Genomic DNA, 14,849 nt, shown 5'->3' on the forward strand with positions numbered 1-14,849 from the left:
CTGTAAAAAATAAAATGCCTTTTATGGTGTCTGATGGAGTTTACCTAAATCCAGTTAGTTGCACCTCATGACAAAATGTTTTTGGGGAGGTTGTTCCTTGACTGATACTTCGATCTATCAAAACATATATTTCAAATGTTGATAATATTAAGACAACTATTTGAGACTTTCCCTTCTTTCAAGAATCCCTGAGCTCTAAAAACAGCATTGACCTTGCAGAGTCCCGCTTAACTGGGCTACGCCACTGACCATGCCCTTTAGGGAACTGCAATATTAATATATCACTGGGGTTATTTCCGGTTTGGGGTTTTATTTTCATTTATTGAACTGTTTTTTTGGAGGCTAGGTGTGCTGTTCACAACTTGACCTACTTTTGAGGGGATTAATTGGGCTACTTCGTCTAGCCTTACACAACACCCACTCTGTCCCGTTAGAGTAAGAATTAGGGGATATCCGCCACTTCTTTTCTGATGGAGGCGCTTTCGCCGTCACTGGGCTCCGTTAATTACTCTCTCGTCGGCTTTCCACGGCCCGTTCTGACATTTGACTGCTGCTAATTTGCTGATTAATCTCATTAACGTGATTACGGGAGGGATTTGAGTCCAGCTGCCTTTGTGCGCGTGAAATCTACTGGCTCGGGGTTTGACTGTTACTCCACTCGTCTCACCCGCTCAAGTCTCCAGCTCTATCCCGCCTCTCGTGTGTGTGCTGTCCGCTATTTCTTTCTCGTCCTCCTCTTCCCATCATTCCACGGCTTGAGTTTGACGTGGTGATTTGCCGCAGGTTTCACCCTCGTATTCCCTTCTGTCCTTTTCAGCACCTGGAGCTGTCTGCCGCCAATTGCCGCCGCCTCCTGTCTCTGGTGAGAGGGACTTACTGCGACGTGAGAGGGACCTACTGTACAGCCTACAGTACCCGGGAATACTGAAATGCACGGGTCACTAGGAGAAAGATCTCCTTATATGACAGCAAAGCACACAATCTACCAATTATAACCTACAACTCAATGACGAGATGCTGGTTAACTGTCCTCAATTTGAAGCTTTCACTAGCCTCCAGCGCACGGAAGGGGTTGGAAATATAAAGCTGTTGGTTGCTTTATAAATTCATTTAAACATTCATGATTTGATCTGATGATTTTCTTATTATTTCAGTCAAATATATTGTTATTTTTAAAACACACATTATTTTACATTTTTGTTTATTTGTTTATGACCCCTGACTGCAAAGTAAATTAATTGTGCTTGATTGGCATTAACATACCCAAATACGAATTTGAAATGATAATACTGAGTCCCCTCAGGGCTCCCATGTCCCAATCCACTGGAGTACTTATCATGCCTAGTCACTCACTGCTAGTCTGGCAGCATTACTAAAGAAAGCTCTCTGCTTGTTGATTCTACTAAATGTATGATTTGTTAATTGTTATTTTGGTGATCAAAACAGAATATTAGATTAATCTATCATACTGTAGATAGGCTATACTCAAAGAGCAAAATATTTAGTATTTTTTTTTATTTTCTCTTGTCCTCGTGTATTTTCCTAAAACTATTCTTTTGAATATGAACAATGTAAAGATTGGTGTAAAAAAAATGAATGGAATAATATCCAGCCTACGTTCTCTCGTGGTATTACCAATCTGTTGTTGTCCCAAGCTATACTCTTAGAAAAAAAGGTGCTTTGAACCTAAAAGGGTTCTTCGGCTGTCCCCATAGGAGGACCCTTTGAAGAATCCATTTTGGTTCCAGGTAGAACCCTTTTGAGATCCATGTAGATCCCTTTCCACAGAGGGTCTTACATGGAGCCCAAAGGAGTTCTGCCTGGAAGCGAAAAGGGTTCTACCTGGAACCATAAAGGGTTCTCCTATGGGGACAGCCGAAGAACCCTTTAAGAATCCTTTTTACTAATAGCTACTTTGGCAATTCATTCAAACTCACCAGTCGAATTAGCACTTCTGCCGGTATGAAATGAATCTAATTTCTAATCTAATTATGGTGATGTCTCAGGGACCAAATTAGCATACCTTCATTTGCATATCTGGGTAAATATGAAAATTCATGTACTGTTATTCACTTTTCATTCACACAAGAGTGGCTATGAATGTCAACACTCTATGACAGGACATGATTATACTGTAAATATGTCCTAGGTTTGGGCCAATAGGTTCTCCTGACTCCCTGTGTTGGCTGAGAACAAGGCTAGCCTGCTTCCCAAGTGATTTATCTTGTCTCCTCCACCATGCTGCTGCTCAACATAGTTAATTTTAAAGCCCAGCCTGGAAAACAGCCTTAATTAACTGTGCGAACTACAATTCAGCAGCCTTCCTCTATATTCTACCATCTTACTGCTCAAGGTTCCCCTTACAGCTGAACCACAGACTTGTCCCCCCCTCCCTCCCTCCCTCCCTCCTGAGACCCAGGGCCCGTGGGAAGAACTGACGCTGGGAGCAGACAGTCTGCAATCCTGAATAGTTGTAGGAGCGAGAGAGAGGCAGAAAGAGAAAGAGAGAGAGAGAGCAGTAGAGCTAGATTGTGGGAGAGGTAGAGAAACAGGGATACATGTTCTACTCATATACATACATATACAGAGAGCGAGAGCGAGAGAACAAATTCAGTCTGGAACAGAGAGAAGTGACAGTATTTTTAGTCTTCCTCAACCCTTTCTTTCTCTTCCCAGCAAGCACACGCTCTCACACATACATACACTCACAGACGCACACTTGCTTTAGGGTACCAGGCGGCTTGGCGTTCTTCTTTGATGTTTTTGGTATTCATCAATCTCGGTACGGTGTGCTGTGCCGTGTGAGTCTCACAGGGTGAGGAGTCTGTCTGCGTGGCTGTCTGAGGATGCCAGTACCACTACGGTAAGCCACACACTTCTCCTTCTCTCCCTTCTCTTCTGTTCTCTCCTTTGCTGCAGTCCCTCCGTCACAGTGGGGTAGCTAGCCCCTGCCATGCATGTCCTTTGCTTCTCTTCTCCCCTCTCTCTCTCTCTCTGTCTGCCACTCCACTCTTTCTTCCGCTGTCTCTCCTCTCGGCTGTGCACTCTCTCACCATCGTTTCCTTCCCTGCCTCTCCTCCCTCCATCTCTTTCTCGCCCCTTCGCTTTGCCTCATTGGTGCTGCCCTCATTCCTTTTTTTTCCATTAATCTCCAGGCCCATTGGTCGTCTGCCTTCAACCATTTATCTCCTCTCCTCCTTCCCTCTCCCTTGCTCGGTCTCTTCCCTCTCCTCTCTCTCTCCCTTGTTCCCTCGTCTCCAGCCGACTCTCAAGTCATAAAAATGATTTGCATACAGGAGGAGAGGAGAAGTTTGTAGGGAGCACTGTGAGTGTATGAGGGGAAAAGAACGAGTGAGAGAAAAAGAGAAGTAGAGAGAGAGAAAGAAAGGAGGACAGACTTACTGGAGCATAAAAAAGTTTGAGAGAAGACTGCATTTTGAGACTGGTGGGTTACTCTACTTTCCTTCTTCTTGTGAGCACTTCGGCTTCTGTCAATGTTAAGTGAGTTTGATAGGAGTAAATTGTCAAAAGAAAGTTATAGCTATAAAATTGAGAGGAGGATATTTGTTAGGTAGGATAGTGAACTATGCAATATTAAATAATCCCCTTCCTTGAAATGCTTGAGTTTCAGGTATTACAGATATTTTATAGATATTTTGAATATTTATAGAAATATGTGTACTCTCTGTATAATGTGCTTTAGTTTGGAAGCCATGATGCCAAGCTTTGTTTAGCTAAGTTGTTTGATTGAATGGCAAGTACAGTGTTGCACTGCATTTGGATATTTTAAACTTTTGGCTGGATTTTGATATAGTTGATATTCACTTTTTATTTTGTTGCAGATATTATTTTGCTTTTTGACTGCTCTATATTATAATTCTATAGCATACAGCTAAGCTTGAAAGGAAATATTACATTTCAGAGGCAAAGTGTTGCATTGTTTTGAATCCACACAAATGGCTAACTAATAATAAAAAATGGGAGACATACGCTCTGCTTGTAATGAATGGGTTGTCCCTCAACATTATGCAGTTTATGGGAATAAGTTGTTTTGGTGGTACAAAGCTTTCCGTACTTTAACTCCAGTCTTTTTTTATTATGCTATTTTTATTTTGGCAAAATCAGTGTGTTGTCTTGTTGTTAGAAATCTTCATAAAATGACATATGATGTATTACATTATTATATTTAAATGCACAATACTGTTAATTAGCATATAAACGCACACTGGCAAGAAGTTCCTGTTCTCGTGACTTAGCCACAACTGTCCGGGCTCATGAAGTCACACACACACATTCACAGACACACACAGGCACACACACAGGCACACACACACACACACACACACACACACACACACACACACACACACACACACACACACACACACACACACACACACACACACACACACACACACACACACACACACACACACACACACACACACACACACACACACACACACACACACCAGACTGTTCACACATACGTTCCTGTCCTTTTGGGCTCAATTCCTCCTACACACCTTCTCTGGCTCGCATGTGGGAAAACAACATGCTGATGTATAGTCTGGGCTGGTGATCTCCACCATGGCACAGAGCAGAAGGCTGAAGCACTGCAATCTGTTTATCAGGGTGAAGAAAACAGACCTTAACAGACCTTCTTTTTGTTTGACGGATGTTCTAACAACAATTGCCTTTTGTTTTTGAATAATGAGGAAAGTGATAATTATGTCTACAAATGTCTGTAAATGTAGAAATGGGAATCTAATGGGTTCCAGAGAAAAGTAGTGTTTTCTTGTCATTGCTGGATTATTATTCACATTTGATTTTTACAGAAATATTTGTTTTGATCATTTGCATTTTCTTAAAGCCTTGTGGTTACGTTAGGCGTGTAGAACCACAATACTCTGTACATACTGTACACACCATCAGTACTTAGCGACAGTCTTTTATAGAACTGTGAGGAGACCTGCTGCATGTTGAAAGGATGTTCTGGAGAATTTGCAGGTTACTGGATGAGAAAGGAAAGGTATTGCTTATCATGAGACCGTGTTCAGTGTGTTGGTTTGTGTGCAGGGGTGGGTAGGGTTCTTCATAGATGTAATCTCTTACAGTTACTAGTTACAGTGCCTGTCCAATATTGTAATCAGTAACGCAACTTTTTGATGACCCAAACTCATTAACGTATTTGGATTAACTTTACGTAGTTCTTTTTATTTACTTTCCCTTTAAGAGGCATTAGAGGAAGAAAGAAGGATCCTTTAAACACGCGGTGTGTCGTCATAGTGATCTCTGACTTGTGGTCAGATTCGCTCAGGTGGAACAAACTTAAACGTGCATGTTTTTTCAACGCTGAATTGAATGTCATTGGGGAAACAGAAAGGTGACATAAATGTATTTTTTTCACAAACATCCATTCTGAATTTAAAAGTAATCCAAGAAGTAATCATCTCATTTTTCAAAAGTTAGTGTAATCTAATTACAATGTGTAATCTGTTACTGCCCAACCCTGTACGAGAGAGAGAGAGAGAGAGAGAGAGAGAGAGAGAGAGAGAGAGAGAGAGAGAGAGAGAGAGAGAGAGAGAGAGAGAGAGAGAGAGAGAGAGAGAGAGCGCGAGAGAGAGAGAGAGAGAGAGAGAGAGAGAGAGAGAGAGAAAGAGAGAGACTGTATGTCTCACTGCGGTGCCTAACGTGCTTTGCTGTGCAGGATGAGGACAGTGAGACAGCCAAATGTGATTAAATTATAGAGGGATAGCACGCTCCCTGGCTCTCAGTGTAACCATTTCCCCGGGAACCCCCTCCCTTTATCCAATTAAATTAAATTCAAGGGGCTTTATTGACATGGGAAACATATGTTAACGTTGCCAAAGCAAGTGAAGTAGATAATATACAAAAGTGAAATAAACAATACAAATTAACAGTAAACATTACACTCACAGAAGTTCCAAAAGACTAAAGACATTACAAATGTCATATATGTACAGTTGAAGTCGGAAGATAACATACACTTAGGCTAATCAAACAAAAGAAAGCATTAGTTCAACTTCTTCAGTCACTGCTGAATGTACAGTTGAAGTCGGAAGTTTACATATACTTAGGTTGGAGTCCTTAAAGCTCGTTTTTCAACCACTTCACAGATTTCTGGTTAGGACATCAACTTTGTGCATGACACAAGTAATCTTTCCAACAATTGTTGACAGACATATTATTTCACTTATAATTCACTGTATAACAATTCCAGTGGGTCAGAAGTTTACATACACTAAGTTGACTGTGCTTTTAAACAGCTTGGAAAATTCCAGAAAATGATGTCATGGCTTTAGGAGCTTCTGATAGGCTAATTGACATCATTTGAGTCAATTGGAGGTGTACCTGTGGATGTATTTCAAGGCCTACCTTCAAACTCAGTGCCTCTTTGCTTGACATCATGGGAAAATCTAATTCCAAACGCCAGAAGGTACCACATTCATCTGTACAAACAAGAGTACGCAAGTATAAACACATAGGACCACGCAGCCGTCATACCACTAAGGAAGGAGACGCATTCTGTCTCCTAGAAATGAACGTACTGTGGTGCGAAAAGTGCAAATCAATCCCTGAACAACAGCAAAGGACCTTGTGAAGATTCTGGAGGAAACAGGTACAAAAGCATCTATATCCACAGTAAAACGAGTCCTATATCGACATAACCTGATAGGCCACTCAGCAAGGAAGAAGCCACTGCTCCAAAACTGCCAGAAAAAAACTGACTACGGTTTGCAACTGCACATGGGGACAAAGATCGTAATTTGGGGAGAAATGTCCTCTGGTCTGATGAAACAAAAATAGATCTGTTTGGCCATAATGACCATCGTTATGTTCAGAGAGAAAAGGGAGATGCTTGCAAGCTGAAGAACACCATCCCAACTGTGAAGCATGGGGGTGGCAGCATCATGTTGTGGGGATGCTTTGCTGCAGGAGGGACTGGTGCACTGCAGGAGGGACTGGTGCACAGCGTGTGCAAGCAAAGAGGCATACAAACCTGAGGCAGGTACCTGGCCATCAAACAGCCCTGACCTCAATCCTATAGAAACATTTGGGGCAGAAATGAAAAAGCTTCTGCGAGCAAGGAGGACTACAAACCTGACTCAGGTACACCAGCTCTGTCAGGAGGAATGGGCCAAAATTCACCCAACTTATTGTGGGAAGCTTGTGGAAGGCTACCTGAAACATTTGACCCAAGTTAAACAATAAAGGCAATTCTACCAAATACTAATTGAGTGTATATAAACTTCTGACCCACTCGGGAATGTGATGAAAGAAATAAAAGCTGAAATAAATCATTCTCCCCACTATTATTCTGACATTTCACATTCTTAAAATAAATGGTGATCCTACCTGACCTAAGACAGGGGTTTTTACTAGGATTAAATGTCAGGAATTGTGAAAAACTGAGTTTAAATGTATTTGGCTAAGGTGTATGTAAACATCAGACTTCAACTGTATATATACCGTGTTGATAACGATGTACAAATGGTTAAAGTACAAAGTGAAAATAAATAAGCATTAATATTGGTTATATTTACAATGGTGTTTGTTCTTCACTGGTTGCCCTTTTCTTGTGATAACAGGTCTATTAACAGGAATTTCACCCAGTAGATTTGTGAGTTTATCAAAATCGGGTTTGTTTTCAAATTCTTTTGTGGGTCTGTGTAATCTGAGGGAAATATGTGTCTCCAATAACCATCCCTTTATGCAGCGGTCCTCTTATTCATTCACCCTCAGCATCTCAAGGATCCCACAAAATCAGAACAGTCTCAGGAGGCCAGACAGAAAGTCAGTGGGATTTGAAAGTATAGCGGATCACTTTCGGGCACATTACTGTGTCGGCCCGTGTGGCCAATATGTAAGCTTGTTAAATATCGGTGATACTATCAAGAGCAGTGTGCGGTTTCCTTTTTCCTTCGGCCACATTACTGTGAAATTACAGGACATGGAAGTGTTGAGGTTCTTATCAAGATACATTTGTTTGGATTCAAAAAGTAATTCAGAAAGTTTGTTTTTAATCAATTTTGAATAATCTATGCATTTATTTAAATACCATTGATGTCTATTTCTTCCTGATAATAACATTGCTTTTGTTGATTGAGTGCTGTTGGAGTGTCTGGATAAAATAATAGGTTTTGTTGATTAAAGGTCCGCTATCGTGGGCAGAGCGTACTAGTGCTATAAAAATTATACTTTCTTTACTGACTTCTTACAAAACAACATCTGCACAGAATAGCCTCTGAACTGTTGTTAGCAGTTTCTATATTTCTATTCCTGGTAGCTGGGAAAGTAATTATGTATCTCTACAATAATGACTGCATCACTCCAGTGGGTTGAAACTGAAACACATGTCCAAGACATGCATCTTTAATTCTTTACACCATATTGTGTGTGTGGGGTAGTGTGTATGTGCGTGCATGCATCCTTGCCTGTGTATGTGTCTAAGGATCTCCAGGCTTGCGTGTGAGTAGCATGTCCCCACCTCTCAGCAGACTAATGAATGAGCATTAGGCCTCATGGGAATTCTATAAATGCTAAACCTACTGGGTCATATAGCTACACGCCAGTTAGCCTGTCTGTGCTGGGTTAAAGATGATAGCATGACTAAGGTAATGTTAGCTTGTCTGAGGTCAGTAGAAGGAGGTCACACAGCCAAACTAATATCATTCTTTGTGCTGGGTAGTTGGGTCACATAGCAACACACTAGCTAGGACTGCCTGGCTGGGCTGTGGGACAGTGGATGCACACTGACTATTTTAATGGAACTGTTTTTTAAATGGATTTTTATTTAACGGGGTCATGGGTCATATAGCTACACGCCAGTTAGCCTGTCTGTGCAAGGGTTAACAGGCATTACCAACCTAGTGGGTACAGATGTTCATTCAACATCTATTCCACGTTGGTTCAACATAATGTGGTTGAAATGACGTAGAAACAACGATAATTCAACCAATGTGTGCCGAGTGGGCAGGGATTGTGATGAATAACTCCCTGTCATCACCCAAACAGCATCCAGGATCCAAACCGTTTTATAATCTGTTACTTTCACTGATAAAATTGATTCTTAATTCGATCGGTGAGATATTTTATATTAAAATATAATGTTACTCTACAAATGGTGGTCCTCAAGAGCTTTAGAAGGTGATTTGGTGGTCCCCTGAATAGAAAAGGGTGGGAACCACAGCTATAGGGCGTTATAAGTCTGCTAGCATGACTGTGTGCAAATGTTAGATTGTCTAATGTGGTGGAGGAGGTTAGTATGACTGTGTGCAAACTGTCACCCTAACAAAGTGAGATTGGCATTAGCCTGAGTATCAGTCTCTTTAGCTAACATTCCACTCATTGCCACTCCTTGTCATTGCCAAAGAGACTGGCCTTTCAACAATCTTCAAATTTGAACATTCTGTCATTAATGACCTCGGGGAGATCGGAGGATTTGCTCACAGCTATCATCCAATCATAATGTTAATGCAAATTAGACTGATAGGAAAACGTTGTAACTTAATACATACATTTGATTGGAAACATTCTAACATTGGGCATTCTGATGTAATACATTTAATTGTAAACATTAATATTGGGAGCAGGGAGAACAGAGGATTGCTGTTTATTGCAATACTGTGTCTTCAGAAAGTAGTCACACCCCTTTACTCTTTCCACATTTTGTTGTGTTACAGCCTGAATTAACATTTTATTACATTTAGATTTGGTGTCACACACAATACCCCATAATGTCACAGTGACATTTTGTAGCTAGAACATTTTTGAAATTAATAAAAAATGTAAAGCTGAAATGTCTTGAGTCAATAAGTATTCAACCCCTTTGTTATGGCAAGCCTAAATAAGTTCAGGAGTAGAAATGTGCTTAAGAAATCACATAATAAGTTGCATGGACTCATTCCATGTTCAATAATAGTGGTTAACATGATTTTTGAATGACTACCCCATATCTGTACCCCACACATACACTTATCTGTAAGGTCCCTCAAATCGAGTAGTGAATTTCAAGCACAGATTCAACCACAAAGACCAGGGATGTTTTTGAATGCCTTGCAAAGAAGGGCACCGATTGGTAGATGTGTAATTTTTTTTTAAAGCAGACGCTGAATATCCCTTTCAGCAAAGTGAAGTTATTAATTTGGCTTTGGATGGTGATGAGGCCAATGGTGATTTTAAAACATTTACAGAGTTTAATGGCAGTGATATGAGAAAACTGAGGATGGATCAAAAACATTGTAGTTACTCCATAATACTGACCTAAATGACAGTGTGAAAAGAAGCAGGCACTGGAAGACCAAATAGCCTTTCAGCAGGACAATAACCAAAAACACAAGGCCAAATCTACACTGGAGTTGCTTACCAAGACAACATTGAATGTTCCTGAGTTGCCTAGTTACAGTTTTAACTTAAATCTATGGCAAGACTTGAAAATGGCTATCTAGAAATGATCAACAGTCATCTTGCCAGAGCTTGAAGAATTTTTTAAATAATAATCGGCAAATATTGTACAATCCATGTGTGCAAAGCTCTTAGAGGCTTACCCCAAAACACTCACAGCTGTAATCGTTGCCAAAGGTGCTTCTACAAAGTATTGAATACTTATGTCAATTAAACATTTCTGTATTTAATTTCCAATAAACTAGCAAATATTTAAAAAATATTGTCATTATGGGGTATTGTGTGTAGATGGGTGATATTTTTTTTTTTCAATCCATTTTGAATTCAGACTGTAACCCAACAAAATCCTTTCTGAAGGGTGCATATATATTTTTAATTGCTCAAAATAAGTGACCAAACTACTATATATTGCTACTTCTGGGACAAGCATTGGGCTAGGAGAATGGTTTAAGAGCTTTAAAAGAATACAGAGGATGGAAGAGAGAGAGGTTAGTGGGGGATGCCAGCGGAGATGCATGAATTGTGTAAGAAGGGAACAGGGATGGTGTGTAAATTAGAAGTGAATTCATAGGCTGGGCTATTATGCCTAATCCACCATCCGCATGCTAGCCTATATATTAGGCCTAGTTTACGACTGTGAATTTAGGCGACCACTACCTGTGCTATGCAAGCTCTGACGCACGTTTTGTGCCAATTAATTGAAATTGAGCTTTGCGACATTTTAATTAAATGTTCAATAAAAATGTTAGTGCCTAGGCCTATTTAATGAAACCCTCACAAAGCAGGGAATCCCCATTCCCCACTGAGCTATTTGTTTGGAAATGGCAAGTTCACTTTCTCATCCATAAGCGTATATCAAGTGCAAGTGCGTAGTCCAGCAGCTCACCTCCGCATGATGAGGGGCCTTTTCATTAGGAGGGACGTCTCACATTTCCTCAGTTTAAATGTTAGACCTATGGGGACGCCTACACGTTTGTCAGCCAAGCATAAGTGATTGTTGTAGCCTTTTAGCGTCTAGACACAATAGAAACCACCAGGATTCCGTCACATAGGCCTACTCAATTCAATGAAAAAACAATCAAGAATTACAGGGGACAGTTTGGACAAGTGGATCCGGTGCAAATCGGACATCCTCTGGAATAGCCCACGTGCTGATATTTCTCTGGAAGGCGGCACATGCTAATTACACAATGTCTATAGTTGTACTAGAGCGGTCTGACACGAACAAGGCAGAGTTGGCTGGTCACATGACAGTGTGTCTGTCTGATTGTGAGTTAATGAATAAGGCCCTGGATGAGGGTGTTCCTCCCTGTAGAACGTGTTCACCCCAGGCCACCCAAGGGCCTATCTACAACCGCCCAGGAGAGGATCACACAATCCCCCTGTGGAGACAGATAAACAAGCTTACAGCTAGCTAGCCCCCTCAGAGCACCGCCCATGACTCAGTATCTGACGCACGCTGTATTTATAAACTACATATACTGTACATCAGAATGATGAGGGATGGAGGTTTATGCTTATGATGATTCATAACCAGGATAAAATCAATTAGGCCGTGGTCTGGATTAATTTTAAACATTTGAATTACAACTATGTCCACTCGTAAACCACTGGCTGGATGTTGAAGAGACATTGATGTGCTCTTGCGATCACTGAATGTTGTGGTTCGGCTGGTTTTGTGATAGGATAAATCCAAGGTAAATTCTGTCAATACTGGTCCTTCAGTGATGTGAGAAAATGGGCTCTAGTGTGCCTCACTGGTTCATGCCAGGTTTCTGTAAGGCTTAAGAGTCAATGTTCTGATGAGTGAGTCCACCAAACTTCCCCACATATGGATAGTTGGTTGTAAAATCTTATTAGAGGGCCAGATTAAGCTAGCAGATTACTAATATCTATCCAATCATTGGAGATTTTACCAGAGGTCCCTAGAGGAATAGGACTATGGGTGTTGATTTGGAATTGGTCATCTGTCTAAGAACACATTACCTCGCTATCCTCTCCTCTCCAGCCCTTTCCTCTCTGGGACGGAAGCGAGCCTATAGCAGCCCCACGTCTCCTGGCTTTCTGGGGGGAAACATGATGTATTTCCTGGAGGGCAGGCCAATTAAAAACCAATCAGGCCTGTTGGAGCGTGTGCAGGGTAATGGGAAAGCCAGGAGAGCGGAGGAGCTCAGTGATTAATGGACACTTTCACCTTGTGGCACAACAAGTCCCCACGGGCATTCATCACCTGGGACACCACTCACCTAATCAGGGCTGGGCTGGCACCCAGCACCCACGCCCATCCAACGTTGTCACTACCAGACACATCTGCACGAGTTACACTGGCTGTGGCTGGATGATAATGCAGTGGATAGGAGCTGGATTGGTCACATTCCTCCTGGGTTATGTTTTCAGAGCGTTAGCCAGCACAAATTCAAGCCAACGAAGGTATTAACAGTGCGAGGGCTGTTCCATTTCAGGAGCTGCACTGGCCTATTTCACACAAGCAGACAGACAGGCAGACAGACAGGCAGACAGACAGGCAGACAGACAGACAGACAGACAGGCAGACAGACAGACAGGCAGACAGGCAGACAGGCAGGCAGGCAGACAGGCAGGCAGGCAGACAGACAGACAGACAGACAGACAGACAGACAGACAGACAGACAGACAGACAGACAGACAGACAGACAGACAGACAGACAGACAGACAGGCAGACAGGCAGACAGACAGACAGGCAGACAGACAGGCAGACAGGCAGACAGACAGACAGACAGACAGACAGGCAGACAGACAGACAGACAGGCAGACAGACAGACAGGCAGACAGACAGACAGACAGACAGACAGGCAGACAGACAGACAGACAGGCAGACAGACAGGCAGACAGACAGACAGACAGACAGACAGACAGACAGACAGACAGACAGACAGACAGACAGACAGACAGACAGACAGACAGACAGACAGGCAGGCAGACAGGCAGGCAGGCAGGCAGACAGGCAGGCAGGCAGGCAGACAGACAGACAGACAGACAGACAGACAGACAGACAGACAGACAGACAGGCAGGCAGGCAGGCAGACAGACAGACAGGCAGGCAGGCAGGCAGGCAGGCAGACAGACAGACAGACAGACAGGCAGGCAGGCAGGCAGGCAGACAGACAGACAGACAGACAGACATTATGCCTGTTAACTGCATAATATCATTATGATCAATCCGATATTTGAGTGTTGTCACTGATGGTAATCAATTATACGTGTTTAAGTTGATCATAATCAGTATTTAGCTTGCTTTGCTAACAGAGGACCGACCAAATGGTGGGACAGCATTTTTAATTGTATTTGTCCCTGTAAGCCTCACCTGTAGTGTTTCCGTCACATCCCCCGTCCACCTACACATACCTTCTGAGAGTGAGGCAACCGTGTGACTTCGTGAGAGAGAGAGGCATCGCTAAGATATCTCAGACATGCTGATCCCAGCGTGCCTGCTGGCTTTTTTTAACCTCTTCCTATTAGGTGTCTGTTACACTTGAGGTGTGTGCTTCTGTCACTTGAAAGAAAGAGGAAAGAGATTTTTTTTTTTTAAAGGTGGAAAATGAAGGGAGAAGGTAATCCCCCCCTACCTCGTGCTTGGCTGGGGGAAAGCGGTGCGACATTGGAAAACGATTAGAAGACGCCAATCCATTATTCATTAGTTAGATTGGGGAGGGCGCCCGCTCCTTATGTGTGTCTGGTCTTCAAATCGGATTTGTCGGTTTTGATCACTGTAAAATCTCCCAGTTGCGCGGTGGCAATATTGGGCGAATATTACACTGTCTAATGGGTAATTGATAATGGCAAGTGACACCAGATGGGATGAATGGACAGATTGTGGGAGGAGGAGGCATGGAGGGGGAAGAAGGAATGACTGTTGAATATGGATGTGCATGTAGTGGATACATGCATGGTTTCTTTTCTTATTTGATTTAACCTTTACCTCCATCAAACAATCCATGAATCTCTTCCAAGGGAGACCTGGCCAATGAGGCAGCTTCAGTATAACACTTAGGAGGACTATGTTACATGCAGAACATACAATCAAAACAGCCTTCGAACAATTATGGCAGAAGTGAAAAGTCACTTTTACTTGGTCATTATTGTAAAAGATCATTTGTTCCCAATGATTTTATTTCTTAAATAGATGCGAAACAAATGCATTTAATTTTGTGTATGTGATTCAAAACTAGAGTTGCTGCTGCTTCTGCTGTGTGTGTGTGTGTCTGGACTGTTGGACGTGACGGTGTTTGAGTCATTGTGTGTCTGAGGGTGGCCTGTCCCCAGCCTTCGGCTCTGGTTCAGAGGATAGCAGCAAATGAGAGGTGTCACAGGATGACAGGACAGGAGCACTCACTAGCCTCCTTAGGAATGACAGGCTCATCCCAACACAGCTTCATAACAC

The 14,849-nt window shown here is 42.3% G+C and overlaps 1 protein-coding gene across 6 annotated transcripts in view; it reads left to right on the forward strand.

The window, feature by feature from the left end:
• The first annotated feature begins 2,443 nt into the window (after positions 1 to 2,443).
• LOC109904515 (myelin transcription factor 1-like protein) overlaps positions 2,444 to 14,849 on the forward strand; it is a 135,922-nt gene continuing 123,516 nt past the window's right edge. For 3 of the 6 annotated variants that reach the window (XM_031788291.1, XM_031788294.1, XM_031788293.1), the window contains exon 1: positions 2,445 to 2,863. The gene's annotated coding sequence lies outside the window, so the exon portion shown is untranslated. Of the gene's footprint in view, positions 3,446 to 14,849 lie in introns of all 6 variants that reach the window. The other 3 variants (XM_031788295.1, XM_031788296.1, XM_031788292.1) reach the window with 2 other exon arrangements.

This window comes from Oncorhynchus kisutch, linkage group LG14, assembly GCF_002021735.2.
Source record: "Oncorhynchus kisutch isolate 150728-3 linkage group LG14, Okis_V2, whole genome shotgun sequence".
NCBI lineage: Eukaryota > Metazoa > Chordata > Actinopteri > Salmoniformes > Salmonidae > Oncorhynchus > Oncorhynchus kisutch.